This window comes from Schistocerca piceifrons, unplaced genomic scaffold, assembly GCF_021461385.2.
Source record: "Schistocerca piceifrons isolate TAMUIC-IGC-003096 unplaced genomic scaffold, iqSchPice1.1 HiC_scaffold_532, whole genome shotgun sequence".
NCBI lineage: Eukaryota > Metazoa > Arthropoda > Insecta > Orthoptera > Acrididae > Schistocerca > Schistocerca piceifrons.
The window spans coordinates 15,491-27,654 of record NW_025728769.1 but is presented as its reverse complement, the minus strand read 5'-3'; the positions used below and the strand labels follow the sequence as shown (position 1 = coordinate 27,654).

At 54.2% G+C, this 12,164-nt stretch overlaps 20 non-coding genes across 20 annotated transcripts; all 20 read left to right on the top strand.

The window, feature by feature from the left end:
* The first annotated feature begins 186 nt into the window (after nucleotides 1–186).
* On the top strand, nucleotides 187–258 carry Trnae-cuc. Its single transcript has one exon. It is a non-coding gene; the product is annotated as a tRNA-Glu (tRNA).
* Nucleotides 259–621: 363 nt separating this feature from the next.
* Trnah-gug lies at nucleotides 622–693 on the top strand. The gene has a single exon. It is a non-coding gene; the product is annotated as a tRNA-His (tRNA).
* A 747-nt stretch (nucleotides 694–1,440) lies between these two features.
* On the top strand, nucleotides 1,441–1,522 carry Trnal-uag. The gene has a single exon. It is a non-coding gene; the product is annotated as a tRNA-Leu (tRNA).
* A 483-nt stretch (nucleotides 1,523–2,005) lies between these two features.
* Nucleotides 2,006–2,077, top strand: Trnah-gug. The gene has a single exon. It is a non-coding gene; the product is annotated as a tRNA-His (tRNA).
* A 747-nt stretch (nucleotides 2,078–2,824) lies between these two features.
* Nucleotides 2,825–2,906, top strand: Trnal-uag. Its single transcript has one exon. It is a non-coding gene; the product is annotated as a tRNA-Leu (tRNA).
* A 445-nt stretch (nucleotides 2,907–3,351) lies between these two features.
* Nucleotides 3,352–3,423, top strand: Trnae-cuc. Its single transcript has one exon. It is a non-coding gene; the product is annotated as a tRNA-Glu (tRNA).
* Nucleotides 3,424–3,797: 374 nt separating this feature from the next.
* On the top strand, nucleotides 3,798–3,869 carry Trnah-gug. Its single transcript has one exon. It is a non-coding gene; the product is annotated as a tRNA-His (tRNA).
* A 747-nt stretch (nucleotides 3,870–4,616) lies between these two features.
* Nucleotides 4,617–4,698, top strand: Trnal-uag. The gene has a single exon. It is a non-coding gene; the product is annotated as a tRNA-Leu (tRNA).
* Nucleotides 4,699–5,143: 445 nt separating this feature from the next.
* Nucleotides 5,144–5,215, top strand: Trnae-cuc. The gene has a single exon. It is a non-coding gene; the product is annotated as a tRNA-Glu (tRNA).
* A 363-nt stretch (nucleotides 5,216–5,578) lies between these two features.
* Nucleotides 5,579–5,650, top strand: Trnah-gug. Its single transcript has one exon. It is a non-coding gene; the product is annotated as a tRNA-His (tRNA).
* A 747-nt stretch (nucleotides 5,651–6,397) lies between these two features.
* Nucleotides 6,398–6,479, top strand: Trnal-uag. Its single transcript has one exon. It is a non-coding gene; the product is annotated as a tRNA-Leu (tRNA).
* A 445-nt stretch (nucleotides 6,480–6,924) lies between these two features.
* On the top strand, nucleotides 6,925–6,996 carry Trnae-cuc. The gene has a single exon. It is a non-coding gene; the product is annotated as a tRNA-Glu (tRNA).
* Nucleotides 6,997–7,370: 374 nt separating this feature from the next.
* Nucleotides 7,371–7,442, top strand: Trnah-gug. Its single transcript has one exon. It is a non-coding gene; the product is annotated as a tRNA-His (tRNA).
* Nucleotides 7,443–8,189: 747 nt separating this feature from the next.
* Trnal-uag lies at nucleotides 8,190–8,271 on the top strand. Its single transcript has one exon. It is a non-coding gene; the product is annotated as a tRNA-Leu (tRNA).
* Nucleotides 8,272–8,716: 445 nt separating this feature from the next.
* Nucleotides 8,717–8,788, top strand: Trnae-cuc. The gene has a single exon. It is a non-coding gene; the product is annotated as a tRNA-Glu (tRNA).
* Nucleotides 8,789–9,162: 374 nt separating this feature from the next.
* Nucleotides 9,163–9,234, top strand: Trnah-gug. The gene has a single exon. It is a non-coding gene; the product is annotated as a tRNA-His (tRNA).
* A 747-nt stretch (nucleotides 9,235–9,981) lies between these two features.
* Trnal-uag lies at nucleotides 9,982–10,063 on the top strand. Its single transcript has one exon. It is a non-coding gene; the product is annotated as a tRNA-Leu (tRNA).
* Nucleotides 10,064–10,508: 445 nt separating this feature from the next.
* Trnae-cuc lies at nucleotides 10,509–10,580 on the top strand. The gene has a single exon. It is a non-coding gene; the product is annotated as a tRNA-Glu (tRNA).
* A 363-nt stretch (nucleotides 10,581–10,943) lies between these two features.
* Nucleotides 10,944–11,015, top strand: Trnah-gug. Its single transcript has one exon. It is a non-coding gene; the product is annotated as a tRNA-His (tRNA).
* Nucleotides 11,016–11,762: 747 nt separating this feature from the next.
* Trnal-uag lies at nucleotides 11,763–11,844 on the top strand. Its single transcript has one exon. It is a non-coding gene; the product is annotated as a tRNA-Leu (tRNA).
* The last annotated feature ends 320 nt before the right edge of the window (nucleotides 11,845–12,164 follow it).

Genomic DNA, 12,164 nt, shown 5'->3' with positions numbered 1-12,164 from the left:
GAACAGTGCGTGGTGCAACGACAGGATTTGTAGGCACCTTTTGCTCTCATCATTGCTGGCGTCCGTCTCCCCGAAATGCGTCCGGGGCACGCCGTTCTATAACGCGAGAGAGCGGATTTTTTACAGTTGTCGTCAGTTAACCGTGGGTGGCTGCTGCGTTCGCTGGAAAGAGCACTGCCGTCGTTATCCGGTGTGGTCTAGTGGCTAGGATACCTGGCTCTCACCCAGGAGGCCCGGGTTCGATTCCCGGTACCGGAATCGCGCGTTTTTGTTGCTCCTCTTATGCGACTTGTCTCGACTTTGCTCGACTGACGCGTGCAGAAAGCTACGTTAAGTATGATTCACGGCAACACCTGACGGCGAGAGAGATGAAGCGTCTATCCACTTGTTATCCAGCCACATACCTGTAGTCAAGAGGCTTGGGGGACTGCAAGACATTGCCACGGAGGTGAATGCAGCTAACCACTGTAGTTAGTGTCCTGACAGCGCAGGCACGTTCATTTGCTCGTATACATGTGATGGAGACCGTGTCTCACACTGCTGTGGCGTACACCTTGGCCTAGGCTCTGCTGTGTATCGCCACTTGCATTACAGGCAGCTGCTTTCGCGGGCGCGTCCGTGGCCGTGATCGTCTAGTGGTTAGGACATTGCGTTGTGGCCGCAATAACCCAGGTTCGAATCCTGGTCACGGCAATTTTGAAAGTTTTGCCTTGCTGCCGTTGCAATGACGAGTACTCGAAATGACAGTACTCTCTTGATTTTTTCACTCGTGTTCCGCAGGCCGCAGTTTGCCCTACCACTTCATCCCCAACACGTAATGTCGCCTCCTAGAGCGCAGACGTCCGCTGCTCTCTGTAGTCGAAAAGGGCAGTTGTTTGAAGTGCGATGGATGAGCAGCCAGTCCCAGCAGAACCGGAAGCTGTGGCGTGCACTGTTTGTACAAATGCTAGGAACACTGGCGCACCAAGCAGCGCATGTAGCGTGGCCGAGCGCTTTAAGGCGCTGGTTTAAGGCACCAGACTCTCTGTAGGCGCGGTTTCGAATCCCGTAGCTGCCGGGGGCTTTGCTGTGATCGCGTTAAGCTGCCGCTTTTTCTTCAAGTGTAACCTCCTTGAGCTCACATATGTTTGATACATGGAGCATTCTAGCTCCGCCTGACAGTTACAGCTACGATACTTTAGTGGTTACGGAAAGCCCAGGTTCGAAACCTGGTCACGGCACGAAAACGTCTCTTGACGCTGTCTCCTTAACTGCGACAGCTACAGACAAGTGGCGTCGCTACCATACGGCGGGCACGGCTTTTTCTTGCTGTGGATGGCCTAAAGAGACGCTTCCAGTGGGAGAGCAGTGGAAATACATGGCACGGCGATTGCCAAGATACTTCCATTTCGAAGTGATCTTTGTAGTACAAACGAAACGTTTTGCGGCTGCTGCTCCAACGGTAACGTGGCCGAGCGGTCTAAGGCGCTGGTTTTAGGCACCAGTCTCCTCGGAGGCGTGGGTTCGAATCCCACCGTTGCCACTTTTTACGTCTCATTTTTGTGCCGTTGCGGTGTGTTCTCGTGGGGTAGGACGCAGCTCTTGTGACGCGCGTGTTGTGTAGGTAGCGTGGCCGAGCGGTCTAAGGCGCTGGTTTCAGGCACCATTCTCTTCGGAGGCGTGGGTTCCAATCCCACTCCTGCCAAACGTGTAATGTTTCCTGTGTCGAAGGCAGGTGCACTCATTGCCCGCAAAGGAAACAGCACAACAAGGCGTGAGCGTCTGCTTGGTGAATTGCCGTAGAACAGTGCGTGGTGCAACGACAGGATTTGTAGGCACCTTTTGCTCTCATCATTGCTGGCGTCCGTCTCCCCGAAATGCGTCCGGGGCACGCCGTTCTATAACGCGAGAGAGCGGATTTTTTACAGTTGTCGTCAGTTAACCGTGGGTGGCTGCTGCGTTCGCTGGAAAGAGCACTGCCGTCGTTCTTGCATTACAGGCAGCTGCTTTCGCGGGCGCGTCCGTGGCCGTGATCGTCTAGTGGTTAGGACATTGCGTTGTGGCCGCAATAACCCAGGTTCGAATCCTGGTCACGGCAATTTTGAAAGTTTTGCCTTGCTGCCGTTGCAATGACGAGTACTCGAAATGACAGTACTCTCTTGATTTTTTCACTCGTGTTCCGCAGGCCGCAGTTTGCCCTACCACTTCATCCCCAACACGTAATGTCGCCTCCTAGAGCGCAGACGTCCGCTGCTCTCTGTACTCGAAAAGGGCAGTTGTTTGAAGTGCGATGGATGAGCAGCCAGTCCCAGCAGAACCGGAAGCTGTGGCGTGCACTGTTTGTACAAATGCTAGGAACACTGGCGCACCAAGCAGCGCATGTAGCGTGGCCGAGCGCTTTAAGGCGCTGGTTTAAGGCACCAGACTCTCTGTAGGCGCGGTTTCGAATCCCGTAGCTGCCGGGGGCTTTGCTGTGATCGCGTTAAGCTGCCGCTTTTTCTTCAAGTGTAACCTCCTTGAGCTCACATATGTTTGATACATGGAGCATTCTAGCTCCGCCTGACAGTTACAGCTACGATACTTTAGTGGTTACGGAAAGCCCAGGTTCGAAACCTGGTCACGGCACGAAAACGTCTCTTGACGCTGTCTCCTTAACTGCGACAGCTACAGACAAGTGGCGTCGCTACCATACGGCGGGCACGGCTTTTTCTTGCTGTGGATGGCCTAAAGAGACGCTTCCAGTGGGAGAGCAGTGGAAATACATGGCACGGCGATTGCCAAGATACTTCCATTTCGAAGTGATCTTTGTAGTACAAACGAAACGTTTTGCGGCTGCTGCTCCAACGGTAACGTGGCCGAGCGGTCTAAGGCGCTGGTTTTAGGCACCAGTCTCCTCGGAGGCGTGGGTTCGAATCCCACCGTTGCCACTTTTTACGTCTCATTTTTGTGCCGTTGCGGTGTGTTCTCGTGGGGTAGGACGCAGCTCTTGTGACGCGCGTGTTGTGTAGGTAGCGTGGCCGAGCGGTCTAAGGCGCTGGTTTCAGGCACCATTCTCTTCGGAGGCGTGGGTTCCAATCCCACTCCTGCCAAACGTGTAATGTTTCCTGTGTCGAAGGCAGGTGCACTCATTGCCCGCAAAGGAAACAGCACAACAAGGCGTGAGCGTCTGCTTGGTGAATTGCCGTAGAACAGTGCGTGGTGCAACGACAGGATTTGTAGGCACCTTTTGCTCTCATCATTGCTGGCGTCCGTCTCCCCGAAATGCGTCCGGGGCACGCCGTTCTATAACGCGAGAGAGCGGATTTTTTACAGTTGTCGTCAGTTAACCGTGGGTGGCTGCTGCGTTCGCTGGAAAGAGCACTGCCGTCGTTATCCGGTGTGGTCTAGTGGCTAGGATACCTGGCTCTCACCCAGGAGGCCCGGGTTCGATTCCCGGTACCGGAATCGCGCGTTTTTGTTGCTCCTCTTATGCGACTTGTCTCGACTTTGCTCGACTGACGCTACGCTGACGCGTGCAGAAAGCTACGTTAAGTATGATTCACGGCAACACCTGACGGCGAGAGAGATGAAGCGTCTATCCACTTGTTATCCAGCCACATACCTGTAGTCAAGAGGCTTGGGGGACTGCAAGACATTGCCACGGAGGTGAATGCAGCTAACCACTGTAGTTAGTGTCCTGACAGCGCAGGCACGTTCATTTGCTCGTATACATGTGATGGAGACCGTGTCTCACACTGCTGTGGCGTACACCTTGGCCTAGGCTCTGCTGTGTATCGCCACTTGCATTACAGGCAGCTGCTTTCGCGGGCGCGTCCGTGGCCGTGATCGTCTAGTGGTTAGGACATTGCGTTGTGGCCGCAATAACCCAGGTTCGAATCCTGGTCACGGCAATTTTGAAAGTTTTGCCTTGCTGCCGTTGCAATGACGAGTACTCGAAATGACAGTACTCTCTTGATTTTTTCACTCGTGTTCCGCAGGCCGCAGTTTGCCCTACCACTTCATCCCCAACACGTAATGTCGCCTCCTAGAGCGCAGACGTCCGCTGCTCTCTGTAGTCGAAAAGGGCAGTTGTTTGAAGTGCGATGGATGAGCAGCCAGTCCCAGCAGAACCGGAAGCTGTGGCGTGCACTGTTTGTACAAATGCTAGGAACACTGGCGCACCAAGCAGCGCATGTAGCGTGGCCGAGCGCTTTAAGGCGCTGGTTTAAGGCACCAGACTCTCTGTAGGCGCGGTTTCGAATCCCGTAGCTGCCGGGGGCTTTGCTGTGATCGCGTTAAGCTGCCGCTTTTTCTTCAAGTGTAACCTCCTTGAGCTCACATATGTTTGATACATGGAGCATTCTAGCTCCGCCTGACAGTTACAGCTACGATACTTTAGTGGTTACGGAAAGCCCAGGTTCGAAACCTGGTCACGGCACGAAAACGTCTCTTGACGCTGTCTCCTTAACTGCGACAGCTACAGACAAGTGGCGTCGCTACCATACGGCGGGCACGGCTTTTTCTTGCTGTGGATGGCCTAAAGAGACGCTTCCAGTGGGAGAGCAGTGGAAATACATGGCACGGCGATTGCCAAGATACTTCCATTTCGAAGTGATCTTTGTAGTACAAACGAAACGTTTTGCGGCTGCTGCTCCAACGGTAACGTGGCCGAGCGGTCTAAGGCGCTGGTTTTAGGCACCAGTCTCCTCGGAGGCGTGGGTTCGAATCCCACCGTTGCCACTTTTTACGTCTCATTTTTGTGCCGTTGCGGTGTGTTCTCGTGGGGTAGGACGCAGCTCTTGTGACGCGCGTGTTGTGTAGGTAGCGTGGCCGAGCGGTCTAAGGCGCTGGTTTCAGGCACCATTCTCTTCGGAGGCGTGGGTTCCAATCCCACTCCTGCCAAACGTGTAATGTTTCCTGTGTCGAAGGCAGGTGCACTCATTGCCCGCAAAGGAAACAGCACAACAAGGCGTGAGCGTCTGCTTGGTGAATTGCCGTAGAACAGTGCGTGGTGCAACGACAGGATTTGTAGGCACCTTTTGCTCTCATCATTGCTGGCGTCCGTCTCCCCGAAATGCGTCCGGGGCACGCCGTTCTATAACGCGAGAGAGCGGATTTTTTACAGTTGTCGTCAGTTAACCGTGGGTGGCTGCTGCGTTCGCTGGAAAGAGCACTGCCGTCGTTATCCGGTGTGGTCTAGTGGCTAGGATACCTGGCTCTCACCCAGGAGGCCCGGGTTCGATTCCCGGTACCGGAATCGCGCGTTTTTGTTGCTCCTCTTATGCGACTTGTCTCGACTTTGCTCGACTGACGCGTGCAGAAAGCTACGTTAAGTATGATTCACGGCAACACCTGACGGCGAGAGAGATGAAGCGTCTATCCACTTGTTATCCAGCCACATACCTGTAGTCAAGAGGCTTGGGGGACTGCAAGACATTGCCACGGAGGTGAATGCAGCTAACCACTGTAGTTAGTGTCCTGACAGCGCAGGCACGTTCATTTGCTCGTATACATGTGATGGAGACCGTGTCTCACACTGCTGTGGCGTACACCTTGGCCTAGGCTCTGCTGTGTATCGCCACTTGCATTACAGGCAGCTGCTTTCGCGGGCGCGTCCGTGGCCGTGATCGTCTAGTGGTTAGGACATTGCGTTGTGGCCGCAATAACCCAGGTTCGAATCCTGGTCACGGCAATTTTGAAAGTTTTGCCTTGCTGCCGTTGCAATGACGAGTACTCGAAATGACAGTACTCTCTTGATTTTTTCACTCGTGTTCCGCAGGCCGCAGTTTGCCCTACCACTTCATCCCCAACACGTAATGTCGCCTCCTAGAGCGCAGACGTCCGCTGCTCTCTGTAGTCGAAAAGGGCAGTTGTTTGAAGTGCGATGGATGAGCAGCCAGTCCCAGCAGAACCGGAAGCTGTGGCGTGCACTGTTTGTACAAATGCTAGGAACACTGGCGCACCAAGCAGCGCATGTAGCGTGGCCGAGCGCTTTAAGGCGCTGGTTTAAGGCACCAGACTCTCTGTAGGCGCGGTTTCGAATCCCGTAGCTGCCGGGGGCTTTGCTGTGATCGCGTTAAGCTGCCGCTTTTTCTTCAAGTGTAACCTCCTTGAGCTCACATATGTTTGATACATGGAGCATTCTAGCTCCGCCTGACAGTTACAGCTACGATACTTTAGTGGTTACGGAAAGCCCAGGTTCGAAACCTGGTCACGGCACGAAAACGTCTCTTGACGCTGTCTCCTTAACTGCGACAGCTACAGACAAGTGGCGTCGCTACCATACGGCGGGCACGGCTTTTTCTTGCTGTGGATGGCCTAAAGAGACGCTTCCAGTGGGAGAGCAGTGGAAATACATGGCACGGCGATTGCCAAGATACTTCCATTTCGAAGTGATCTTTGTAGTACAAACGAAACGTTTTGCGGCTGCTGCTCCAACGGTAACGTGGCCGAGCGGTCTAAGGCGCTGGTTTTAGGCACCAGTCTCCTCGGAGGCGTGGGTTCGAATCCCACCGTTGCCACTTTTTACGTCTCATTTTTGTGCCGTTGCGGTGTGTTCTCGTGGGGTAGGACGCAGCTCTTGTGACGCGCGTGTTGTGTAGGTAGCGTGGCCGAGCGGTCTAAGGCGCTGGTTTCAGGCACCATTCTCTTCGGAGGCGTGGGTTCCAATCCCACTCCTGCCAAACGTGTAATGTTTCCTGTGTCGAAGGCAGGTGCACTCATTGCCCGCAAAGGAAACAGCACAACAAGGCGTGAGCGTCTGCTTGGTGAATTGCCGTAGAACAGTGCGTGGTGCAACGACAGGATTTGTAGGCACCTTTTGCTCTCATCATTGCTGGCGTCCGTCTCCCCGAAATGCGTCCGGGGCACGCCGTTCTATAACGCGAGAGAGCGGATTTTTTACAGTTGTCGTCAGTTAACCGTGGGTGGCTGCTGCGTTCGCTGGAAAGAGCACTGCCGTCGTTATCCGGTGTGGTCTAGTGGCTAGGATACCTGGCTCTCACCCAGGAGGCCCGGGTTCGATTCCCGGTACCGGAATCGCGCGTTTTTGTTGCTCCTCTTATGCGACTTGTCTCGACTTTGCTCGACTGACGCTACGCTGACGCGTGCAGAAAGCTACGTTAAGTATGATTCACGGCAACACCTGACGGCGAGAGAGATGAAGCGTCTATCCACTTGTTATCCAGCCACATACCTGTAGTCAAGAGGCTTGGGGGACTGCAAGACATTGCCACGGAGGTGAATGCAGCTAACCACTGTAGTTAGTGTCCTGACAGCGCAGGCACGTTCATTTGCTCGTATACATGTGATGGAGACCGTGTCTCACACTGCTGTGGCGTACACCTTGGCCTAGGCTCTGCTGTGTATCGCCACTTGCATTACAGGCAGCTGCTTTCGCGGGCGCGTCCGTGGCCGTGATCGTCTAGTGGTTAGGACATTGCGTTGTGGCCGCAATAACCCAGGTTCGAATCCTGGTCACGGCAATTTTGAAAGTTTTGCCTTGCTGCCGTTGCAATGACGAGTACTCGAAATGACAGTACTCTCTTGATTTTTTCACTCGTGTTCCGCAGGCCGCAGTTTGCCCTACCACTTCATCCCCAACACGTAATGTCGCCTCCTAGAGCGCAGACGTCCGCTGCTCTCTGTACTCGAAAAGGGCAGTTGTTTGAAGTGCGATGGATGAGCAGCCAGTCCCAGCAGAACCGGAAGCTGTGGCGTGCACTGTTTGTACAAATGCTAGGAACACTGGCGCACCAAGCAGCGCATGTAGCGTGGCCGAGCGCTTTAAGGCGCTGGTTTAAGGCACCAGACTCTCTGTAGGCGCGGTTTCGAATCCCGTAGCTGCCGGGGGCTTTGCTGTGATCGCGTTAAGCTGCCGCTTTTTCTTCAAGTGTAACCTCCTTGAGCTCACATATGTTTGATACATGGAGCATTCTAGCTCCGCCTGACAGTTACAGCTACGATACTTTAGTGGTTACGGAAAGCCCAGGTTCGAAACCTGGTCACGGCACGAAAACGTCTCTTGACGCTGTCTCCTTAACTGCGACAGCTACAGACAAGTGGCGTCGCTACCATACGGCGGGCACGGCTTTTTCTTGCTGTGGATGGCCTAAAGAGACGCTTCCAGTGGGAGAGCAGTGGAAATACATGGCACGGCGATTGCCAAGATACTTCCATTTCGAAGTGATCTTTGTAGTACAAACGAAACGTTTTGCGGCTGCTGCTCCAACGGTAACGTGGCCGAGCGGTCTAAGGCGCTGGTTTTAGGCACCAGTCTCCTCGGAGGCGTGGGTTCGAATCCCACCGTTGCCACTTTTTACGTCTCATTTTTGTGCCGTTGCGGTGTGTTCTCGTGGGGTAGGACGCAGCTCTTGTGACGCGCGTGTTGTGTAGGTAGCGTGGCCGAGCGGTCTAAGGCGCTGGTTTCAGGCACCATTCTCTTCGGAGGCGTGGGTTCCAATCCCACTCCTGCCAAACGTGTAATGTTTCCTGTGTCGAAGGCAGGTGCACTCATTGCCCGCAAAGGAAACAGCACAACAAGGCGTGAGCGTCTGCTTGGTGAATTGCCGTAGAACAGTGCGTGGTGCAACGACAGGATTTGTAGGCACCTTTTGCTCTCATCATTGCTGGCGTCCGTCTCCCCGAAATGCGTCCGGGGCACGCCGTTCTATAACGCGAGAGAGCGGATTTTTTACAGTTGTCGTCAGTTAACCGTGGGTGGCTGCTGCGTTCGCTGGAAAGAGCACTGCCGTCGTTATCCGGTGTGGTCTAGTGGCTAGGATACCTGGCTCTCACCCAGGAGGCCCGGGTTCGATTCCCGGTACCGGAATCGCGCGTTTTTGTTGCTCCTCTTATGCGACTTGTCTCGACTTTGCTCGACTGACGCTACGCTGACGCGTGCAGAAAGCTACGTTAAGTATGATTCACGGCAACACCTGACGGCGAGAGAGATGAAGCGTCTATCCACTTGTTATCCAGCCACATACCTGTAGTCAAGAGGCTTGGGGGACTGCAAGACATTGCCACGGAGGTGAATGCAGCTAACCACTGTAGTTAGTGTCCTGACAGCGCAGGCACGTTCATTTGCTCGTATACATGTGATGGAGACCGTGTCTCACACTGCTGTGGCGTACACCTTGGCCTAGGCTCTGCTGTGTATCGCCACTTGCATTACAGGCAGCTGCTTTCGCGGGCGCGTCCGTGGCCGTGATCGTCTAGTGGTTAGGACATTGCGTTGTGGCCGCAATAACCCAGGTTCGAATCCTGGTCACGGCAATTTTGAAAGTTTTGCCTTGCTGCCGTTGCAATGACGAGTACTCGAAATGACAGTACTCTCTTGATTTTTTCACTCGTGTTCCGCAGGCCGCAGTTTGCCCTACCACTTCATCCCCAACACGTAATGTCGCCTCCTAGAGCGCAGACGTCCGCTGCTCTCTGTAGTCGAAAAGGGCAGTTGTTTGAAGTGCGATGGATGAGCAGCCAGTCCCAGCAGAACCGGAAGCTGTGGCGTGCACTGTTTGTACAAATGCTAGGAACACTGGCGCACCAAGCAGCGCATGTAGCGTGGCCGAGCGCTTTAAGGCGCTGGTTTAAGGCACCAGACTCTCTGTAGGCGCGGTTTCGAATCCCGTAGCTGCCGGGGGCTTTGCTGTGATCGCGTTAAGCTGCCGCTTTTTCTTCAAGTGTAACCTCCTTGAGCTCACATATGTTTGATACATGGAGCATTCTAGCTCCGCCTGACAGTTACAGCTACGATACTTTAGTGGTTACGGAAAGCCCAGGTTCGAAACCTGGTCACGGCACGAAAACGTCTCTTGACGCTGTCTCCTTAACTGCGACAGCTACAGACAAGTGGCGTCGCTACCATACGGCGGGCACGGCTTTTTCTTGCTGTGGATGGCCTAAAGAGACGCTTCCAGTGGGAGAGCAGTGGAAATACATGGCACGGCGATTGCCAAGATACTTCCATTTCGAAGTGATCTTTGTAGTACAAACGAAACGTTTTGCGGCTGCTGCTCCAACGGTAACGTGGCCGAGCGGTCTAAGGCGCTGGTTTTAGGCACCAGTCTCCTCGGAGGCGTGGGTTCGAATCCCACCGTTGCCACTTTTTACGTCTCATTTTTGTGCCGTTGCGGTGTGTTCTCGTGGGGTAGGACGCAGCTCTTGTGACGCGCGTGTTGTGTAGGTAGCGTGGCCGAGCGGTCTAAGGCGCTGGTTTCAGGCACCATTCTCTTCGGAGGCGTGGGTTCCAATCCCACTCCTGCCAAACGTGTAATGTTTCCTGTGTCGAAGGCAGGTGCACTCATTGCCCGCAAAGGAAACAGCACAACAAGGCGTGAGCGTCTGCTTGGTGAATTGCCGTAGAACAGTGCGTGGTGCAACGACAGGATTTGTAGGCACCTTTTGCTCTCATCATTGCTGGCGTCCGTCTCCCCGAAATGCGTCCGGGGCACGCCGTTCTATAACGCGAGAGAGCGGATTTTTTACAGTTGTCGTCAGTTAACCGTGGGTGGCTGCTGCGTTCGCTGGAAAGAGCACTGCCGTCGTTATCCGGTGTGGTCTAGTGGCTAGGATACCTGGCTCTCACCCAGGAGGCCCGGGTTCGATTCCCGGTACCGGAATCGCGCGTTTTTGTTGCTCCTCTTATGCGACTTGTCTCGACTTTGCTCGACTGACGCGTGCAGAAAGCTACGTTAAGTATGATTCACGGCAACACCTGACGGCGAGAGAGATGAAGCGTCTATCCACTTGTTATCCAGCCACATACCTGTAGTCAAGAGGCTTGGGGGACTGCAAGACATTGCCACGGAGGTGAATGCAGCTAACCACTGTAGTTAGTGTCCTGACAGCGCAGGCACGTTCATTTGCTCGTATACATGTGATGGAGACCGTGTCTCACACTGCTGTGGCGTACACCTTGGCCTAGGCTCTGCTGTGTATCGCCACTTGCATTACAGGCAGCTGCTTTCGCGGGCGCGTCCGTGGCCGTGATCGTCTAGTGGTTAGGACATTGCGTTGTGGCCGCAATAACCCAGGTTCGAATCCTGGTCACGGCAATTTTGAAAGTTTTGCCTTGCTGCCGTTGCAATGACGAGTACTCGAAATGACAGTACTCTCTTGATTTTTTCACTCGTGTTCCGCAGGCCGCAGTTTGCCCTACCACTTCATCCCCAACACGTAATGTCGCCTCCTAGAGCGCAGACGTCCGCTGCTCTCTGTAGTCGAAAAGGGCAGTTGTTTGAAGTGCGATGGATGAGCAGCCAGTCCCAGCAGAACCGGAAGCTGTGGCGTGCACTGTTTGTACAAATGCTAGGAACACTGGCGCACCAAGCAGCGCATGTAGCGTGGCCGAGCGCTTTAAGGCGCTGGTTTAAGGCACCAGACTCTCTGTAGGCGCGGTTTCGAATCCCGTAGCTGCCGGGGGCTTTGCTGTGATCGCGTTAAGCTGCCGCTTTTTCTTCAAGTGTAACCTCCTTGAGCTCACATATGTTTGATACATGGAGCATTCTAGCTCCGCCTGACAGTTACAGCTACGATACTTTAGTGGTTACGGAAAGCCCAGGTTCGAAACCTGGTCACGGCACGAAAACGTCTCTTGACGCTGTCTCCTTAACTGCGACAGCTACAGACAAGTGGCGTCGCTACCATACGGCGGGCACGGCTTTTTCTTGCTGTGGATGGCCTAAAGAGACGCTTCCAGTGGGAGAGCAGTGGAAATACATGGCACGGCGATTGCCAAGATACTTCCATTTCGAAGTGATCTTTGTAGTACAAACGAAACGTTTTGCGGCTGCTGCTCCAACGGTAACGTGGCCGAGCGGTCTAAGGCGCTGGTTTTAGGCACCAGTCTCCTCGGAGGCGTGGGTTCGAATCCCACCGTTGCCACTTTTTACGTCTCATTTTTGTGCCGTTGCGGTGTGTTCTCGTGGGGTAGGACGCAGCTCTTGTGACGCGCGTGTTGTGTAGGTAGCGTGGCCGAGCGGTCTAAGGCGCTGGTTTCAGGCACCATTCTCTTCGGAGGCGTGGGTTCCAATCCCACTCCTGCCAAACGTGTAATGTTTCCTGTGTCGAAGGCAGGTGCACTCATTGCCCGCAAAGGAAACAGCACAACAAGGCGTGAGCGTCTGCTTGGTGAATTGCCGTAGAACAGTGCGTGGTGCAACGACAGGATTTGTAGGCACCTTTTGCTCTCATCATTGCTGGCG